Source organism: Malaclemys terrapin, chromosome 10 (assembly GCF_027887155.1).
Source record: "Malaclemys terrapin pileata isolate rMalTer1 chromosome 10, rMalTer1.hap1, whole genome shotgun sequence".
NCBI classification, from domain to species: Eukaryota; Metazoa; Chordata; order Testudines; family Emydidae; genus Malaclemys; species Malaclemys terrapin.
The window spans coordinates 414,054-433,606 of NC_071514.1; the positions used below are offsets into that span (position 1 = coordinate 414,054).

Below are 19,553 nucleotides of genomic sequence, written 5' to 3' on the forward strand. Positions count from 1 at the left end.
AAGGGGCAGGATGAACTTGGGCTGTTCCTTCCATGCTGATTTGTATGTAAATGAATCTTCCATCGTTTTGATTCAACAATGCTCCTTTCTCTCTTGTCTGGGAGAAAATCTGTTTCTTCCTTTATAGAGGAAAGCATAATATCAATAAGTATCCATAATTTCTCAGATAGTGTCAATGCATGCTTTTCACAATGATACTAATTATTAGTGTGTCACAGGCTTTCATAAAAGATGGTATTGATACTCATTTATAAAGCAGTAATATTATATACAAGCAGGAGATTCAATTGCTTATCATTTAAGGTTCAGACCACTGCAAGAGGCTGTCTCCCCCACTCACTAGGTTGATGGCTTTGTTTACTTTTTATGCAAATATACCTTCATTGTCTCTGCCTGACAACCAGGCTGGTCAGACAATCAGATTAAGGAATGTGTATTTAAGGCAAACTGGACCTATGCATTGCTTACCAAACACATTTTCAGAACATAATTCTAGCACATATCCATAACTGTACACACAACCTGAAAAAGAGCTCTGTGTAGCTTGACAGCTTGTCTCTCTCACCAACAGAAGTTGGTCTAATAAAAGATATTACCTCACCCACCTTATCTCTCTGTACACATCCCATGCATACATCACACAAGAATATTAATGATCAGTGAGTTATTAGTTTTCCAATGATCTGTTACATGCCACCATTTGGGTATATATCATGACAACAGTGTGTTAAGTGTAGTATGTCAGGCCTGACAAGAGTTGCTGACAGAGTAGTGAAACACCCATGGACCTCTGTGTCACAGTTGGTTCAACACCTAATTATAGCTGAGCCACAAAGAAATAGATGGCATGATATAATTAAGTTCAACAGTTCCTTGAGGTAGAAATGTCCCAAAAATTTGCACAGTGCCACAACACTTTAGATAGAAGTTTTAAAAAACGTGGAACCTCATCAAAAGTGAAGGAATTAAAATCATTAGACAACATGGAGAATGTCTAAGGAACCATACAAGGTCTCAGAAGACATGGGTATCCCTAAAGAAGAAAGGGAACAGAAGGGGGTGATGGTGGAGGGGAATAAAATGGTTAAATGGAAAGGTTCAGGAAGCTATTCAAGACAAACAGGTATCCTTCAGAAAACCCGAATAAAGCCAATAAAATGGAGCAAAAATTACAGAAGGTAAAATGTAAGATGGAAATTACGGGAGCTAAGAGGGATTGTAAGAGCCTAATACATAAAAACAATAAGGAATTCTTTCAGTATCTGAGATGGAGGGCATGTATGAGAGAATAAAGCCTACTGGAAGAAAAGAAGGGATCTGTGCAGTATCTGCGTACAGCGAAACAGGGATTCCCTGTGTAATGCACCTTGCCTGGTATGCATCTGGCAGCCCTGCCTGTGTTTCCACAGCCCAGATGCATTGTCACACATCCAGCTGGGCTGCAGGGACAACTGCAGTTGCTGTTATGGACCGCCAGAGGTTGTTGTGGCAGCTGCTCTGCCAGGCAGCCATGTGGCCTCACTTCCCTCCTCCCTGTCTGGATCACAGCAGGAAGGACCAGATGGTAGCAGTGGCAACAGCCACAAGGGAAAAGGTGAGGGGTCCAGTGCTTGTGCCAGTCTCCCTAGCACCCTCCCTTCCTCCCAGACAGGCTTCCATCCATAGCTAACTACCAGCCACCAGCTCTCAGCTTCCTCTGCACCCAGCTACCCGCAAACAGCACTCACCTAATCTAGCACCGCACACACTCTTCAGCAATTCCAGTCTCTGTCATCCTCAGATACCTTCTAGGACTCTCCTATCCACCTCCAGACCCCCGCACACCATCCAGCACCCACCCGACCACAACTTCCGATGCCCTCTGGAACTTACCTACACATGTTGCCTGGCATCTCCCCAGGACTCCATCCTCCTGGCCCCACCACACCTGCCATGATCTGTGCAGCTCTGTATCCTGCCCCTGCCGTTGCTTGGGGCAGGGTGTGTTGAGGGTAAGCTGAAGTTTATGGTCATATACAAATAATTTGCCAATATGACTAGAGAATCACATGCTTTGTTGCTCTATAGCAGGGGTAGGCAACCTATGGAACGCGTGCCGAAGGCGGCACGCAAGCTGATTTTCAGTGGCACTCACACCTGGGTCCTGGCCACCGGTCCGGGGGCTCTGGATTTTAATTTAATTTTAAATGAAACTTCTTAAACATTTTAAAAACCTTATTTGCTTTACATACAACAATAGTTTAATTATATATTATAGACTTATAGAAAGAGACCTTCTAAAAACGTTAAAATATATTACTGGCCTGCGAAACCTTAAATCAGAGTGAATAAATGAAGACTCGGCACACCACTTCTGAAAGGTTGCTGACTCCTGCTCTATAGGCTACGCTCATTGCTTACACCAGGGCACCTCCAATCTCTCCATTCTCCCCCAAGCTCCCTGTGTGCTACCCTCTCTCCATTTTAGGGAATCCCTGCAGCCCCCCACCTCCTCCTGCATGCTGGAGGCTCTGTGTAGCCTCCCATTTCCCCTCCCTCACGCCAGAGGCTCTGTATCTCTCTTTTTTTGTACAATCTAAAGGGTCGCACACTTCGTTGCTTATATAAGATGAGCTGTAGTTCCCTGTGTCTTCCTCACACTCCTCTCTAGGTCACTGCTTACACAACCCACCACCACACCCTTTTTCTCTCCCACATCCCTCTGGGGCTCTGCTTTCTTCCTACTCCACTCTCATCCCCCATCCAGGTCCCTGCTTCTCTACCCACACACTCCCCACTCTGGGTCCCTGGTTCTCCTCCTCCCCCCACAACTAAGAAAGCATTAGAAAGAGGGTTTTTAGAGGGGAAGCAGGAACCAAGGGGAGAAAGTGGGGACCCAAGAGAGGAGTGTGGGAGAATGTTGCTGGGGTAAGCAGCAGCACCCCAGAGCAGGGAGGGAGGGAGTGGAGGAGGGAGAGCAGCGAAAGGGGGGAACCAGGTACTCAGAATGGGGGGTGGGGAGCAGTGGAAGGTGAAAGCCAGAACTCAAAGAGGAGTGTGCCCTACACTCCATTTGATGGCATTTCTCTGACTGTCTGTCTGCCTGTCTTTGAAGGTCCCCCAAATGGCTTTTCCAATTTTCTAATTTTCACCAAAATCAATAGGATTGTGCCCACTGATGCCTAGAACGTTCTCTGAAATTTTGGAAGTGATTGGCTGCTGTGTTCAAAAGTTACTACATTACATCCAGACCAACAGGCAGGCAGACCATCACAGAAATGCCATCAAATGGAGTGTAGGGCCTCACTTAGCTTTGCCAAATATGGGTTCATTATATAACATGCATAAAATCTCACATAGAGCTTAACAAAACTTGGCAGCTGTGGTGAAATTACAAGGGCAGGGCGATGAAGGAGCACTTTGGTCAGAGTAATGCAATGCTGCCGGCTCTCATGATGTTTTTGTGGTGGTGGGATTTTGGCCAGGGCTGAAGCCATTCTGGCGGTGACCAGTGACACAAGAAGCTCCAGTCCTCTGGCAAATTTGAGCCCTCTGATTGAGTTCCTGCCCCACTTGCCTGCCTCCTGGTGCAGAATAACCAATCAGAGCTATGGCAGGCAGAGTTGCCTTCCCCCTTCCCATAGCAACCTAAAGCCATTCTCACAAGTGGGTGGGGGAAGAGTGGAGGAGGGAGCAAAGAGCCTAGCAGCTCAGGTGAGCTCTGCCCCATCCTCCCTTCTCCTCCCCTCCCCTACTGTGAGCAATGAGGATAGGACTTGCTTCTCCCCTCTCCTTGCAGCACTTGGCCTGGCAAGAGGCAGGTGAGGGGGGACGAGCTGCCCACTCCAGCCTCGGAGAGGTGGGTGAAGAACCTCAGTAAGAGCAGAGGTGTGCACTGAAAGAGGGCTGAACTGATAGGGGGCAGAATTAACGGGGCTGGAGACTGAGTTAATGAGGTTACTGAATTGATGGGGGTGAGGGTTGAACAGTTGTGAGGGGGGCTGGTTTGGGGGGCGGAATTAGGCAGGGGGCTAGCAGATGTGGGGGTGAGAGCTCCTGAAACAGGGACCAAAACTGCTGGCCCCAGCACGGACCTGCCATGGCTGGGGGAGGCGCTCCTCCCCACCAGTCCCAGGGTGGACCTGCCATGGCTGGGAGAGGCGCTCCTCCCCACCAGTCCCAGCGTGGACCTGCCGTGGTAGGGAGAGGCGCCCCTCCCCGCTCACCCCAGCACAGACCTGCCCCAGACTTGCCGTGGATGGGGGAGAGGACCGCGGACCCTGGCCCAGGTCCAGCGAGAGGAGCCCCTCCCTCGATCCAGCATTGCCCCGCTGGAGCCTCTCTTCCAGCCCCGAGTTACTGCGACAAGAGAGGGCTAGGGGCAGCCTGCATCCCAAACTCCTCATTCCTGTCCCCACCTCAGAGCCCGCACCCCCCTGCATGCCAACCCTCTTCTCCAGCCCTGAACCCCCTGCCGCACTGAGAACCCCTTGGCCCCATCCCTGCCATATGAATTTTGTTATGTGCATCAATATGAAGGTGATGTGTCACACATCACATCCATATTGGTGCACATAAAATCCATTCTGCACATGAACGTTAAAATTTAGAGGGAACACTGACACACACACACACACACACACAATTGGTAAGGGGGAGTTCAAAAATAAAAAAACAAAACCCCCACAATATATTCTTTGTATGAAATGATTTTCCAGGTCAATCTCATGATTTTGGCGGTGTGACTCATGACTTTTGCTCTCCTGAGGTTTGTGGTACCATTACCAGTACCACAAACCTCAGGAGAGCAAAAGTCATGAGTCACACCGCCAAAATCACCCAGCTCAGTCAGGGCTGACCGCCGAAGAGAGAACGGACATTGCAGGTTCCCGCCTGAGAGCTGCTGAAGCCCAAGATCACGGAGGTCAAGTCCTCCGAGACCCAGGCAGATAGTCAGCTTCCTACAGATATCCAGGAGACCTCAGAACCACCTGGAGCTTCATGGACGACCTGTGGACCATGCCCCTGGAAGACACAGTAGGAAGTTGTCTGGGGGACTAACCATTGGATCAGGAACTAAGTCAGCATGTTTCAGTTGGATCCCTGCTGTTCTAGTGACAAGTACACTCACCACTGATAAGGCCTTGGGCTGCGACCCGGTGGAGTAGGGAGTGCCCAGTCCCCCTACCCTATACAGTTAATGGGGGACAACACAGACATGGCAGGGAGGAGAAGAATGAAAGCAGGAGGAAAAAGAAGTGGGTGAAGAGTCAAGGAGGGAGAAGGGGAAGCAGCAGGAGATCTAGACCTGTCAGTGGGCCTTCGGGAACTCAGTCTAATGTTTGTAAAAATGCAGCCTGGAAATCTTTAAACGTACATAGTTAATCCCTGTAGAGGACAATGACCCTTTCGATGTCTGGCTGCGAGGCCAGGGAGATCAGAACACCATTGTTCTATTTTGTGCATTGATTTACTTTCCTAACTCTGTAAAATCATTCACTTCATGATCACAGCTTCTCTCAGGAACCATTAACGCTGTGCAGATGAGAGGCCCCGTTTCATGGGTAAATATCTTAATGTAGTTCTCTACCGATGTTTGATTGCTAAAGCCCCAAATCATTTTAATTCTAGTGTCAACTGCTTTCCACAGCTGTTTAACTGGAGGATATTTCTACAACATTTGCAGGAGTATGCCCTTATCTTTGCCACAGTGTCAGCTTCTATCTGAAGGAAGAGCTTATGGTCTTATGTTAAGAGCTTTAATTTTATGTAGCCTGTGCAGTGTCTAGTACATTCTAAATACTTTCTGTTGTTGTTGAATTAAATGTTAACATACGTCTCTAGAAGCAAGTTTTGCATTGTGCAATACAATTGACCATTGTGGAGCTTTTTAAAAGACAATCTAGCACTTTATCCCTTTTTTTTTTTAAATCTCATTCCTCTGAAGCATCAGGGATAACCATGGCTAAGATGGGACATTGGACAGGGAGGGTCAGGGCTCTGAGGTGGTACCAAGCATTGTCTCTCTCTCAAGTGCCTGGCTGGCTGGCTCTTTCTCATATGCTCAGGGTCTAACTAATCACCATATGTTGGACTAGGCAGGATTTTTTCCTCAGGTCAGATAGGTAGTGACCTTGGGAGATTTTCACCTTCCTCTGAAGCAGGGACGGCTCCAGGCACATTGGCAAGGTTGGCAAGCTGGTGCTTGGGGCGGCCACTCCGGACAGGGGCGGCAGGTCCAGCCATTCGGCGGCAATTCGGCGGACGGTCCCTCACTCCCGCTAGGAGCGAAGGACCTTCCGCCGAATTGCCACCGCAGATCGCGATCACGGCTTTTTTTTTTTTTTTTTTGTGTGGCTGCTTGGGGCGGCCAAAACCCTGGAGCCGGCCCTGCTCTGAAGTGTATGGGTGCGGGTCACTTGCCAAGATCATCTGGTATATCTCAATCATCTCCCTGCCTTTGTGGGGACTCTTAACATTGGTGCACCTCAATCTCTTCGATTCTCTGCCTGTGGCTGATAACAGCCTAGTCTCCTGGGTTATAATGCTTTGGTCTGATTTCAGGTGTTGAGTTTAGTGTGTGGGTGCTGGGTGGTGTTGATGGTCTGTGATATACAGGAGGTCAGACAGGTTGATCTGGTGGTCACTTCTGGCCCTAAACTCTATGACTCTGATTTGAGGATTTAGTGATCACTTCAGAAATTAGAGACCTTTTCCATCAGAAAAGCATATATGTAGATATAGGGGTCTGGGAAGTTTGTGGAGCTTCTCTACTGTTCTGTACTTCAGGGATGTCAGGTAGTCTCAGGGTGTTGGGCCAAAGTAATAGGTCAGGAAAGGTTTTAGCAGTATATATTGCAATACTGCTGTAGCTTATACTGCTGTAACACCTCGAATGAACCATTCCCCCATCACCAACCAATTGAGAGAGGACTCTAACTCTTTCTGTTCATTCCCTCCGTATGTTTGGTGGGTTGCCAATCTGTAAGTCACTATTACCCCATGTAGTGGCTTTATATGGTGTGAAGAGTGAAAGTGGAATCTGTTGGTCAAAATGGTCCATACTCTCCTGGTGGCCATTACAGAGGGCATTTTCTTTTTCTCTGTAGGGTAGGATAAGGATCCCAACAGGAGGATTGATTTAATTCATTTTCTTTTAATCCCCATCCATAAGGGATGTTGTTGTTTATGTGTTGCAAACTGAGAGAGACCTGGACATGAGACAGACAACATAATAGTTATGAAGGTCTGGGAGTCTGAAGCTACTGCCAATGGGGAGGAGCTGAAGCTTCCTCCAAGATAGTCTGGGGTGTTGTGCTAGGCCCCATAAACAAGTCTTGATAATCCTATTAAATCTTTAAAAATAGAATGGTGAGATGATGACAGGAAGCCCACTCAAAATGTATAAACATCTAGGTAAAACATTAATCTGAACTGGATTAACCCCCCTGCCCCCCCCCCCCCGCTCAGTGAATGTGCTTGCCGTTGATTGGTGTTTTCTGCCAGCTAAATTCATTTTTTCAGTTTTTTTAAGGTTTCTTGCTATTTGTATCCCCAAGTATTTAACTGCCTCTGACTGCCTACGAAAATTCCACTGGGAGAAAGCCCCGCTAAAAGGCAGCCAGGCAATCTAAAGTCGTTCTAACTTTTCCCAGTTAATGCTACAGCCTGAAAGTGAGCCAAGGTATTGGATTAATGCAAGAAGGGCAGGGATTGTGATTTCAAGGTTCATTATAAACAGAAGGGAATCAGCATATACCATCTAATGGTACTCCAGTGGGCCAATCTTAATACCCGAATGTTTGGGTGAGAGCCTGTAGTGATCTTCATGGGCTCTAGGGCCAGATCAAACAGAAGAAGGGACAGTGGACAACCCTATATGGTACCTCAGAGAAGGTTAAATGAGCGTGAAATTACGTCATTGGTTAAGATTAGAGATGTGGGGTCCTTATATAGAAGTTTAACCCATCATCTAAAAACAGGCCTGAAACCAGGCTCTGGAGGGTCTATAGCATGTACTCCCCGTTCATGTGATCAAAGGCCTCTTCTTCATCCAAGGCAGAAGTGCTTAGGGGTCAGGATCCTCATACTGTACGATTATTAGAGCTACTCACTGTCTTTAGTTATCTGAGCCATGTCGGACTTTAATAAACCCCATCTGGCTGGGATGGATGATATTGTGCCTGGCAGCCAAAATATTGGCCAATATTTTAAATGCTAATTAAGGAGATTTCTGTATAGTTTGGGCATGACATGAGGCCCCGTCCCAACTTGGGAATAACTGAAATACAGGCTCTCCTCCAAGTGTGGGGCGGGTACTTTCCTCCATTGAACAAGGTGGCAACTTGCCTGCAGGGGGTCAGAAACATGTTTATAAAATAAGCTGGGAAAGTGTCTGGGCAAGGAGCCTTACCCAATTGCATGGATTTCAAGGCATGGGCAAGCTCTGATGTTGCTAATGAGGTATCAGAGCTCTCCTCTTGGGCAACAGAGAGTTGGTGCACCCAGGGCATTAATGAACGAGGAATATGTGGCCATTTGTAGAGTTGGGCTCTGGCACCCAAGGGGTTAACAGGATGGTGTGGAGGTGCCTGGGGCCAGGCTTGGTACCCAAGGGGTTAACAGGATGGCTGGAGGTGCCTGGGGCCAGGCTTGGTACCCAAGGGGTTAACAGGATGGTGTGGAGGTGCCTGGGGCCAGGCTTGGTACCCAGGGGGTTAACAGGATGGCTGGAGGTGCCTGGGGCCAGGGGTGGGTGTGTGGATGGATGGGTGTGAGAGAGAGAGAGAGAGAGAGGGAGAGAGGGAGAGAGGGAGGGAGGGAGAGGACTGTCCCAGAGAGGGTTAAGTCTGCCTGGCGCATTGTTGAATGGGTGTCAGAGAGAGAGGCTGGCCAGCTCCTCCCCCGATTTGCATTGACAGAGCAGCTGCCTTCTGCAGCCCGTTGGTGTCTGTGACTCTGCCGGCATCCTGAGCAGCGGCTGCTACTTTCATGGGCTGCTCACCCCAGGACCCTATGGTACGTGCAGACTCCTCTTTCCCATCCTGGGCACTCAGCCTGGTGTGAATGGGTGTTCGAGGGCGACTGAGAGTTAATGGAGACCTCCAGCCAGTGGGGTGGGGAGGGGGCGGGCAGGCAGGATCGAGACAGCCAGAATTGGCCTCATTCTTGGGGTGACACTGCTTATCTCCCAGCTGGATTGCTTAAGGGTTGGAGGTACCAAAACGACTCAGTTTGGGTAGGGGTTCCTTCCATCTGGAGGTGCTCACAGGAAATCTGGATAATATGTGGCACATGGAGATCCACCCTGTCTACTGCCCCAGCTCTGCCGTGTCTGATCCCCAAGGGATGGGATTGGCTGGGTTTCACCCTGCTGTGGCTGAGGAGTGGTTGGGAGATCTGCCATCACCCTTCCTGGGGGACCTTTGCAGTGATTTCTGGCAGATGCAATGTCTCTATTTGATCTGCTGAAATAAGGCAGGGGATGTTGCATGGAGTCTGGGCAGAAAAGGACAGTGACAAGAGGGTAAGGTGGCTGCAGGCAGAGCTAGTTTTTATATGAGGACCCCGCCCCTTGCCAGCTGCTCTTGTCCCAAGTGCCCCAGGGACAGAGAGACTCTGGATTCTCTGGCTGCTCAGCTGTTCTCTGCACTTGCCTCTCTGGTTCAGACATATCTCAGGATGGATAATACAGGGTAGGACACAGGGAAAAATACTGAGTGCCAGGAACCTGGAGTGTGCTGCAGCATCAGAACTTGTGCCAGCACTGCCTTGCCTGAGGGTAGTGTGCTGGTCCTCTACCTGGGGGCGGCATGGCGTCTCAGGCACTCCCTTGGGCAAGAGTTGGTGACTGAGGTGTCTGTATGGTGCTGATGCTGGAATGAGGCTAATGCTAATGAGGAAGGGGGTGGGGGTGTTAAGATGTAATGCAATGCTGTTAATTGATTGGAAAGGGGTACTGGGAGCCCCCTTTGCTCTCTCTCTCTCTGTCTCTCTCACACACACACACACACACACAGCAGTATCCTCGCATTAACTAAAGTCTGGCTTGGAGCTATTCAACACTTCATTCTTCCACTACAGGAAGCCAGAAAGCATCCAAACTCTTCCAGTTTGTGGGGGAGGAAAAGGGGAAGCTGCCTGTGAAATGTATGAGTGATGCAGCCTTTCCAGGGCACCAGACAGAGGAATGAAGTGGTTGGGCGTGTGGAGTTGATGTTCCTGTCCTGGGGGTGTGTATCCTGCCAGCTCTGTATCCAGGCTAATGACAGTGTTCAGATTTTCAGTTCCTTGGACATGAGAAGAGAGTGAAGCACTTGTGTCCTCCCAGCCTTTGTCCTTGTTAGTCCCCTGCCCCTGCTGTGCCTTCCGTTTAGCACAGACACTGCACTGGATGAGCCCCTCCCTTTGCATGCAGCTCCTGTCCTGGATTCCCAAGGTTACAGGGCAGGGGCGACCCGCTGTCCCATCAGCAAAGTGGAGGGCTCAAGTTTCACAGGGCACGTCCAAAGCTGACTGACCATCACCAGCTAATATATTATTAAGGTGTTAAACCCTGTGAACGCTACTGTTAAGAATGTGTCAGTTAAAATATTTTTAAATACAAGCTTTTCTCCTAGTCTAGACAGAACCAGAGGGCAAGGGGCAGGTGCAGGCTTGGCTCCATGAGCACTGGCCAGAGGCTGCTGTTGTGGGGTTAGTGTAAAGAGGGAGATGCAAACCCTGCTGAACAGTGATGGAGCAATTGAAAGTCTGGTGAAGTCAACAAAAGACTTCTTAATTAAGTGGGGGAGGGGAGCCAGGGCGAGGGGCTGGGATTGATCAGGCTGGGACTGGAGTGGGAGGGGAGCAGGGAAGAAGGGAGGGAGTTAGACACATTTATCACACAGCGAGGAGGCTGGAGGGGAGGAGTTTGGCTGCTGCACACTCACTCACACGCGCACACACACACACACACACACACACACGTATACTGCGGCAAATTCTGCAGCTGGCGCCTGCTGGCTTCTGACTGCAGAAAAGACAAGCTTTCTGGTTCAAACACTCTGATCTCAGGGACAGGCTTTATCCCACTCCCAAACAGCATTGATCCCACTGGGAAAAGCCCCCCAGGCCAGGCATCATTCCAGGCAGACCAGGGTCCCATCTTCTGTCCGCAGGGCCTGATGGGTTAGGGGGGTCCCTCTTGCTGCAAGGAGACTGGTGCTGCTCCCCTTCTTCCCCCACTGCCCCATGGTTGCAGTTCAGCTGAATGTTCCTCCTCTCACATAGACGTTATTACACATAGGCAGAGCTCCTTTCATCCGCCCCTTGGGAGATGAGTAGGCACTCCTGTGCCCCAGTTAGTCTGTGTGGGCACAGAAAGATGCATGGGTTTGGAATTGTTCCTTCCCAGGCCAAAGCATCCATGAGAAGAATTTCCTGAGGTGAAGCATCAGAGCACAGCCCCATTTGCTGCTCCTCCCCATGTCAGTGCCATGAGCACAGCATTGACCAGGGAGCTGTATCCTTAGCAGGTGTGGGGGGATGGGGTATGTATAACAATTCAAGCACAGGGCCTATGGGTGGTGAATGGCCAGTACAGGCAGGTAAAAGCAAGGGAGGGGATGTGCACCAGGACTGCAGCTGTGGCTGGTCTAGTGGGATTGGAGTGGGCATGGTGGATATTGGCCTAAGGGCTCTGGACAGTGGGTGGTGCATGGGAGGCATATGCAGAATTCAGCTGAGGGATTTTTCAGGCACATTAACTCCTGTAGGAGACTGTCTTGTGTTCTTTGCGCACAGTCTTCCTCTTAGTGAGCTGCCCAGGGTCGCTGTGCCTCACAAAAGGAAGGGGAAACTGTTGAGTAAAGAAAAAGTGATGTGTCTGTCTGGAAACAGATTATGAAAACAACAGGGGGAATCTGCCTGCAGCCCTTGGCTGGTGGATGGTCTGTGTTACTGTGTGCCTGCCTTTGAATGGTCCATAGGATTATTAGTGTGGGGAAGTGTCTGTGTGGCCTCCGCCAGTGGGTATTTCATAAGGACTGAGTAGGGAGGTGAGAGGCTGCCTGGGGATGCTCATGGGGATTGGACCTGTTGTCTGATGGCCTGTGAGCCAGGGGATGGGGCAGCAGTTGGGAACCCCCTTGGCCACTGGGCAGTTTGTGTGGACTCAGCAGATGAGGGAGAGAAAAGAGCGAGTTGAATCACTGCAAGTGTTTCTGGGGAGGGTTTGTTGGGATCAGAAAGGAGGGTTCTTTTCTCTTCCAAAGATAGTTTCAAAATTCATTAGACAAAAATGTGCAGTTGATTTGATTCCTCTGTCATGCCCTGAATTCCAGCACAGGCTGTGTGGCTGTTGGGAGGAAACCCTGGGGGAGGCACCAAGATACTTTGATTCTAATTCCCAGTTTGTGTCCAGTTTCTCTCTGCATCCCCTTTGAGCTGCTGACTGAATTCTCGGCATTCCTCCCACAAACACACATGCTTTCCTTCTGAGTGGAGTCTACGTCCTCTCGAACACACTTCTTCTTTAACTCATTAACGTACAGTGGCTGTGCTCCTGCTGGGAATGCCTCATTCCCCCCAAAGTGTCTTGTGGCTCCAGACTAAAGTCAGAACGTTTGCTCTCTGAGCCCAGCTCTTCAACAACCTTTGTGTATCCTGGGCCTGAGTACCCCAACTCCTCTGCAGTCAGTGAGAGCCGCAGGTACTTAGTACCTCTGAAACTGGCCTTTAAAACTTGCTGGGCCCATCTTTCAAATAAGGATTTTCCAAAGCATCTAAGGGCAGGTCTACACTAACCCCCCAATTTGAACTAAGGTACGCAACTTCAGCTACGTGAATAACGTAGCTGAAGTTCAAAGTACCTTAGTTCGAACCTACCTCGGTCCAGACGTGGCAGGCAGGCTCCCCCGTCGACTTCACGGTACTCCTCTCGCCGAGCTGGAGTACCGCAGTCGACGGCGAGCACTTCCGGGTTCGACTTATCTCGTCCAGACAAGACGCGATAAGTCGAACCCAGAAGTTCGATTTGCTTGCCGCCGAACTACCGAGTAGTGTAGACCTACCCTTAGTGACTTAGGGGAGCACAAGTCCCTCTGACTTTCAGTGGGCCATGTGCTCCTAACTCACTTTGGTGACCCACTAACATCAGAGGCCTGTCTCTGGCCTTTGAGTGCCTCGGAGGGAAGGTGCTGGAGAAGGACCTTGGATGATTATTGTTACTAAAGCGTGAGGCATTTCTGCTGTCTTCTGTCAGCACTAACTGGAGTACAGAATAAAGCCCAGTGCTGGAGGAGAAGACGAGCCAGTGTAAAGGGCTTTTGGGAAGCCTGAGTCTATCTGCTAACTCCAGTTACCTGAGATGTGGGCTCTTGTTAGTTAAATGCTTCAAGGTTTTGGTTTAACAAATTGTTTTTATTGAAGATATTCATCTAGCACAAACTAGTCTGTCTTATGGACACTTTTCTTCTGAGAAGGAGAGGGGTCCAGTTCATCATTAGGGTGGACATTAACAGTATTAAATAAAGAGACACCCCACCCCATGCAGTAACACACACTTCACAAGCTGAATTCTGATCTCAGGACAGTACGGTTTCTCCGAAGCTGCCATTAGTGATGCACAATGAGTTTGCAGTTTCTAGTACATTTCCTTGAGCAGCCGGTTCCTGTATCTAGGCACTAGTGCCCCCAGGGAAGTTCTTGCTATTCTTTTCAAGGCAGAGATCCAGTTTGTGGAGGCTTATGTCTGTTTATCATAATGTACCATACATACAAATAGATCATACCAATTAGATATTGCCTTGCTTTTTGGCAAGTCCAGGTCATTTGCTTTTTCTAATGGTCTTGATAATTCCTAAAAAGATTTTTGCCTAAATTCCCTTTTCACCTGCCCTTTCTGAACTTTCTTTCATGCATCCTGATCCAAGTGCCTCACCCCTGTTTGTAACAGATGGGATCCAACACAGAATCTTAGATGATTAAAAACTAGAACAGAATAGCCCTTAGCATCTTTATTTTTGTATGTTGCTTGACTGGTGTCTGAGCCTTTCAGAAGACACTTGTGATACCAATCTCTAAAAGGAGAAGCGGGAGAGAAGCCAATAATTACAGGCTGGTCAGCTGTGTTCCTGGAGGCCTCCTGAAATGGCTTCTTATGGATAAACTTGGATAGAAATGGGAGTTCTGCCCAGAGCTTATGAGAAAAAGATCAATTCAAACAACTGATTGCAATCTTTGGAGGAAGAACACAGAATATAGGTGATAGCTGGATCAGTGGTTTACGTTCACCTGGAGCCTTTTGCAAGATACACATAGGTGGATATCAAATGAGATTACAGATATAGGCATCAGCAGTAAGACAATGAGATGGCTGGAGAGTTGATAGGCAGGAAGTGCGGTGTACAATCTAATGGCAGTGAGTCCTCATGCAGAGGAGTAATAAGTGGGGACCCCTTGCCCAGGGCTGGGACCTAATGCAATTTATAACACATTTAAGAGCCGTTGAAAGTAGAACTAGTTGTGAGGTCTGGATATTTACAAGCAATACAGAGTTCAGATGGAGACTTCACCCCATGCAGGAAGATTTGGAGAGGTTTGGGGAAATGGGCGCACACAAATGGATTATGACTTCGGGATCAGGAAATGTGAAGTTAGGTATCCAGGGAAATTCACCTAGATGGCAGAATCTTCATTCAGAGAAGAGGAGGATGACGGTGGAGCAATTCCATGAGGTTTGGGAGTTCAGGTCATAGTGTATGGCTGCAGTATGGTACTGTACCTCTATCTAAAGCAGTGACTCTCCCCGGGGGGTCTGCCCTAGCGGGTGAAGCATCTGTCAGCCTCTAAGCAGTGATGCTTCCCTGCCACTTTTAGTCCAGTCCAGGTCTTGCTGAATGATTCTAGAGCAGGGGTTCTCAAACTGTGGGTCAGGACCCCATTTTAATGGGGTCACCAGGACTGTGTTAGACTTGCTGGGCCATGGGGCTGAAGGTGAAGCCCAAGCCGCATCACCTGGTACCGAAGCCCAAGCCCCACCGCCTGGGGCCAAAGCCAAAACCCGAGGGCTTCAGCCCTGGGTGGCAGTGCTCAGGTTACAGGCTCCCCACCTGGGGCTGAAGCTCTTGGACTTTGGCTTCCCCGCTCTGGGGTGGTGGGGCTTGGGCTTTGGCTTTGCCTTCCCCTCCCCTGAGCCGGCAGGGCTCGGGTGGGCTCAAGCTTTGGTTCCCCCCTCCTGGGGTCATGTAGAAATTTTTGTCAGAAGGGGGTCACGGTGCAATAAAGTTTAGAACTCCTGTTCTAGAGGTATTTTTACCACCTAACTAAAAAACAAACCCAATAGAATCCTAAGCCCTCTTTTTCCCTTGTGTGGCTCTCTTCAGGTTCTGATAGTGGGCCCACCGCAATGGTGTCTGAGCACTATGGTAGCTGGGTTCCATGTGGCTGGCTGTCAGACATTTATGTTGTGCCCAATACCATGCTACTCTGTCATGCCTGCTCAGGGTTGCTCCTTGTCATGTGTTTCTTTGGTGTAAATTCCCCCATAGTCAAATCTGGGGATGACATCAAACTTGGAGGAAGAAACAGCCTATTGCCACCTGGTTTCCACTCACCTAATCTGTCTGGGACACAATAGGGGAGGACAGATTATGGGGCACCATTGTTCCAGCAGCATCTGCAACATATGGTGTCAGTAATTTGTTAGTCTCTAAGGTGCCACAAGGACGCCTCGTTGTTTTTTCAGTGCAGGTGAGTGGATCTAAGATCAGGGCTAGATTTGAGTGCTGACTAATGCAGTGGGGGGAGCCAGCATGTTCAGAGAGGATGAGGAAAGTGAGTCCACCTGTTGTGAAGGGAGGGCTGGCATAGCTCCGTATGAGGCAGGGGGATGTATATGTAGAGCCCTGCACAGATACAAAATTTGTATTTGCATCCGATCCGTGATCCGCAAACATGGTCCGTGGATGTCCACAGATGTAAACGGATATCCGCAGATTTGCAGGGCTCTAGCTATAAAATTTGGATCCACATCCATCCACGATCCACAAACATGGTCCATAGATATCCACAGATATAAAGTGGATATCTGAAGGTTTGCAGAGCTGTATGTATATGCCTGATGAAAGGCATAGACTTAGGTCCATTGTCCCCACTGTGATGCATGGGGGAGGGTGAACCCAGTGCTATGCGGGCTTGAGGGAGCACCTCTGGTTCTCTCCGGCTGACACATTTTCAATACTGAACACAGAATAACAAGGCATTTGCTAATAGAATGGACATGGGTGACCCAAGTGCTATGCGCATGTATATAAGTTTGTAGACATAGGTGAAAGGGTGCCTTGCACATCAGGCTGTAAATCAAACCCCAGGAATCTAGACCATGCAGGGTGGCACCCAAAATCCAAGCATGCAAAGTTGGAAGAAATGACAGAGGCAGAGGATAGATGGTGTCAAGTCAGAGGCTGGTAACTGAGGGAAGTGGGCCCTCATGTTTCTCTTTCCTTCTGCCATGGTTAATTTATTGGCTTCATTTTAGATGTGGATGACATTCTGCATAGTGCATTCTGCAGAGTTCCCAGAATGCAGCAGGATGAGAGGCTTGGAGATAAGAAAAGCTAGTGAGGAGGGAGCAGTATGAGGAAGTATTAACATCCATGAGTGGGAATGAGTCTTGGGGCATCTGAACAGTCTCCAAAATGCATTAAGCAACAAGAGGGAAACTTGGGGTGATTTCCCTGCTTCTGATAACACTGCTCTACAGCCAAAATGCTTCTGAAATAAATGTAGTCAAACTTTACTAATTCTGGGTCACTGAGAACGAAAATGATGCTTAAAATTGTTGATTGGCTCTAGTTTTCAAGATATGCTATTGGGTCAGTATATACGACCCTTGACTTGGGAATGGCGGAGGATAAGTGAGTTATAAAGGGAAGGGATCTCAATTTAAACCAGAAATGACTAAAATACATCTTTGACTGGATCTATGAATAAATCTATGACTGGGTTTGGACAGTACTTGCTTTTTAGGCAAAACAATGAATGATGCAATCTGAAGCTGGTATTGCGTCATACATGATATGAATTGCATCATGTTATTCCTAGAAGTCATAGATGATGCAATCATAACGAAGCTTACATCACTCTGCTGAACAAATTGCCCTATATCAGCTCTAGAAATCATACAGTGTCATGCTCTTTTATTTGTCAGTGTTTGATTTTGCAAAGGGACACATTTCTGTTTAGCCAGTGAGCAGAGATGCCTCATACTTGTGTGAACAGTGCAGATAACTTCTGCTATGTTTGTGGTGAAGTGACTTTTGCATCACAAAAGCGCAGTATAACCACTATGGTTAAGAAAGCCTATCACCTTTATTTTGGCTGCAAAATTGGAGATCAGGACAAGAGGTGGGCCCCACCAGGGCCGGCTCTGGCTTTTTTGCTGCCCTAGGCAAAAAAGCCACCCGCCGCTCCCCTCCCCCACCCCAGCGCGGCAGGGGAGGGCGCCGAGCCCAGCCGCGGGCCCGCAATCCCCGACCGGCCGGAGCGCCAGGGGGAGGGCGGAGAGCCCCCGGCGGCCAGAGCACCGGGGGGAGGGCGGAGAGCCCGGCCGGGACTCTCCACTCTCCCCGGCAGCCAGAGCGCCGGGGGGAGAGTGGAGAGCCCCCGGCGGCCAGAGCGCTGGGGGGAGGGCGGCGAGCCCGCCGCGGCTCTCTGCTCTCCCCGACCGGTCAGAGCGCCGGGGGGAGGACAGCAAGCCCGGCCGGGGCCCCCCGCTCTCCCCGACCGGCCAGAGTACGGGGGGGGGAGGGCAGCGAGCCCGCTGTGGCTCCGCTCTCCCCGGCGGCGGGAACGCCACGGGTAAGGCGGCGAGCCCAGTTGCGGCCCTGCTCTCGGGCTGGAGCGCCCCGCCATGCCGCCCGCCTCCAGGCGCCGCCCCAAGCAGATGCTTGGTGGGCTGGTGCCTGGAGTTGGCCCTGGCCCCACACATATGCTGCAACAATTGTGCAACAAATCTTTGCCGGTGGTTGAACAGGAAAAGGAAATCTTTGCCTTTTGCAGTGCCAATGATTTGGAGAGAGCCAACAGATCATACCAGCAATTGTTACTTCTGCATGGTGCCTCCAGTTGGGAAAGGTGTGTCAAAGAAGAAAAAGTGGACTGTGCATTATCCAAACATTCCATCAGCTATACGCCCAGTACCCCACGGAGAAGGACTGCCGGTTCCTGCTGCACCATCATTCCCACTTGAGTCAGAAGAGGAAGAGGATGAAACTTCTGGTCCTGAACCATCAATGTCACAGGACCCACATTTTCTCCCATCCGCCACCTCTGAACCACACCTCATAACACAAGGTGAACTGAATGACCTTGTCAGGGATTTGGAGCTACCCAAGAGTAAGGCAGAGCTGTTGGGCTCCAGACCACAGCAGTGGAATCTCCTGGCAGGTGATGTTAGGGTTTCCATGTTCCGTGACCGTCAAAAGGATCTTGTCCCATTCTTCTTCATGGAAGGTGATCTTGTAGCCTGCAACAACATCGATGGTGTGATGGCAGTCCTCAATATCGTTCACGATCCAGATGAGTGGAGACTGTTCATTGATTCATCGAAGACGAGTCTTAAAGCTGTTTTACTGCATAATGGCAATGTTTTGCCATCAATTCCAGTTGGTCATGCAGTCCATAGGAAGGAAACCTATGACAACATGAAACAGCTTTTGAGGTGCATAAACTATGACCAACATCAGTGGCAGCTTTGTGGCGATTTGAAGGTTGTTGTTCTCTTGCTTGGTCTGCAGACTGGATACACAAAGTACTGCTGTTTTCTCTGCGAATGGGATAGTCGTGCAAGAGATTCCCACTACATCAAGAAAGATTGGCCACTCCGACAGTCATTGGAGCCTGGGAGGAAAAGTGTTCAGCATCCACCACTTGTTGAATCAAGGAAGATTTTGTTACCACCCTTACACATCAAGCTGGGGCTGATGAAGAACTTTGTCAAGGTCATTGACAAAACACAAGCAGCTTTCAAGTATCTCTGTGGAAAATTTCCAAGGTTAAGTGAAGCTAAGATAAAGGAAGGTGTCTTTGTTGGTCCTCGGATTCGTGAACTTCTTCGAGATGATGCATTTGACCATGCACTGCGTGGCAAGGAAAAGATGGCATGGAAAGCCTTCCAGTTAATGGCAATAAATTTTCTCAGAAACAACAAGGCAGACAACTACAGGTTGTTGGTGGAAAACCTCCTCAAGGCATACAAAAGCCTTGGTTGGAACATGTCACTAATGATACATTTTTTGCACTCTCATCTAGTTTTTTTCCACCGAATTGCGGAGCAGTGAGCGACGAGCACAGCGAGCGATTTCACCAGGACATTGCAACAATGGAGAAACGCTATCAGGGCAAATGGAGCCCATCAATGCTTGCAGACTATTGCTGGACAGTGACAAGAGATGCTCCATTTAATGAATACAAGAGACAAGCCAAGAAGCGCCGAGTAGACACTGAATAGGACTAAACTATGTACATAATAGTTTTTTGCCTTTTGTTTCATAATAAATTTTATTTATATAAACCTTTTGCTGATTTTTAAA

At 49.1% G+C, this 19,553-nt stretch overlaps 1 protein-coding gene across 2 annotated transcripts in view; it reads left to right on the forward strand.

Annotated features, from left to right (window-relative positions):
- The window catches only part of MAP1A (microtubule associated protein 1A), a 124,609-nt gene that overhangs the window by 67,783 nt on the left and 37,273 nt on the right, over positions 1-19,553 (forward strand). The window contains exon 1 of one of the 2 annotated variants that reach the window (XM_054042272.1): positions 8,942-8,997. The exons of the other annotated variant lie outside the window; for it this stretch is intronic. The gene's annotated coding sequence lies outside the window, so the exon portion shown is untranslated. Of the gene's footprint in view, positions 1-8,941; positions 8,998-19,553 lie in introns of those variants that run through there. 2 annotated transcript variants of the gene reach the window in all.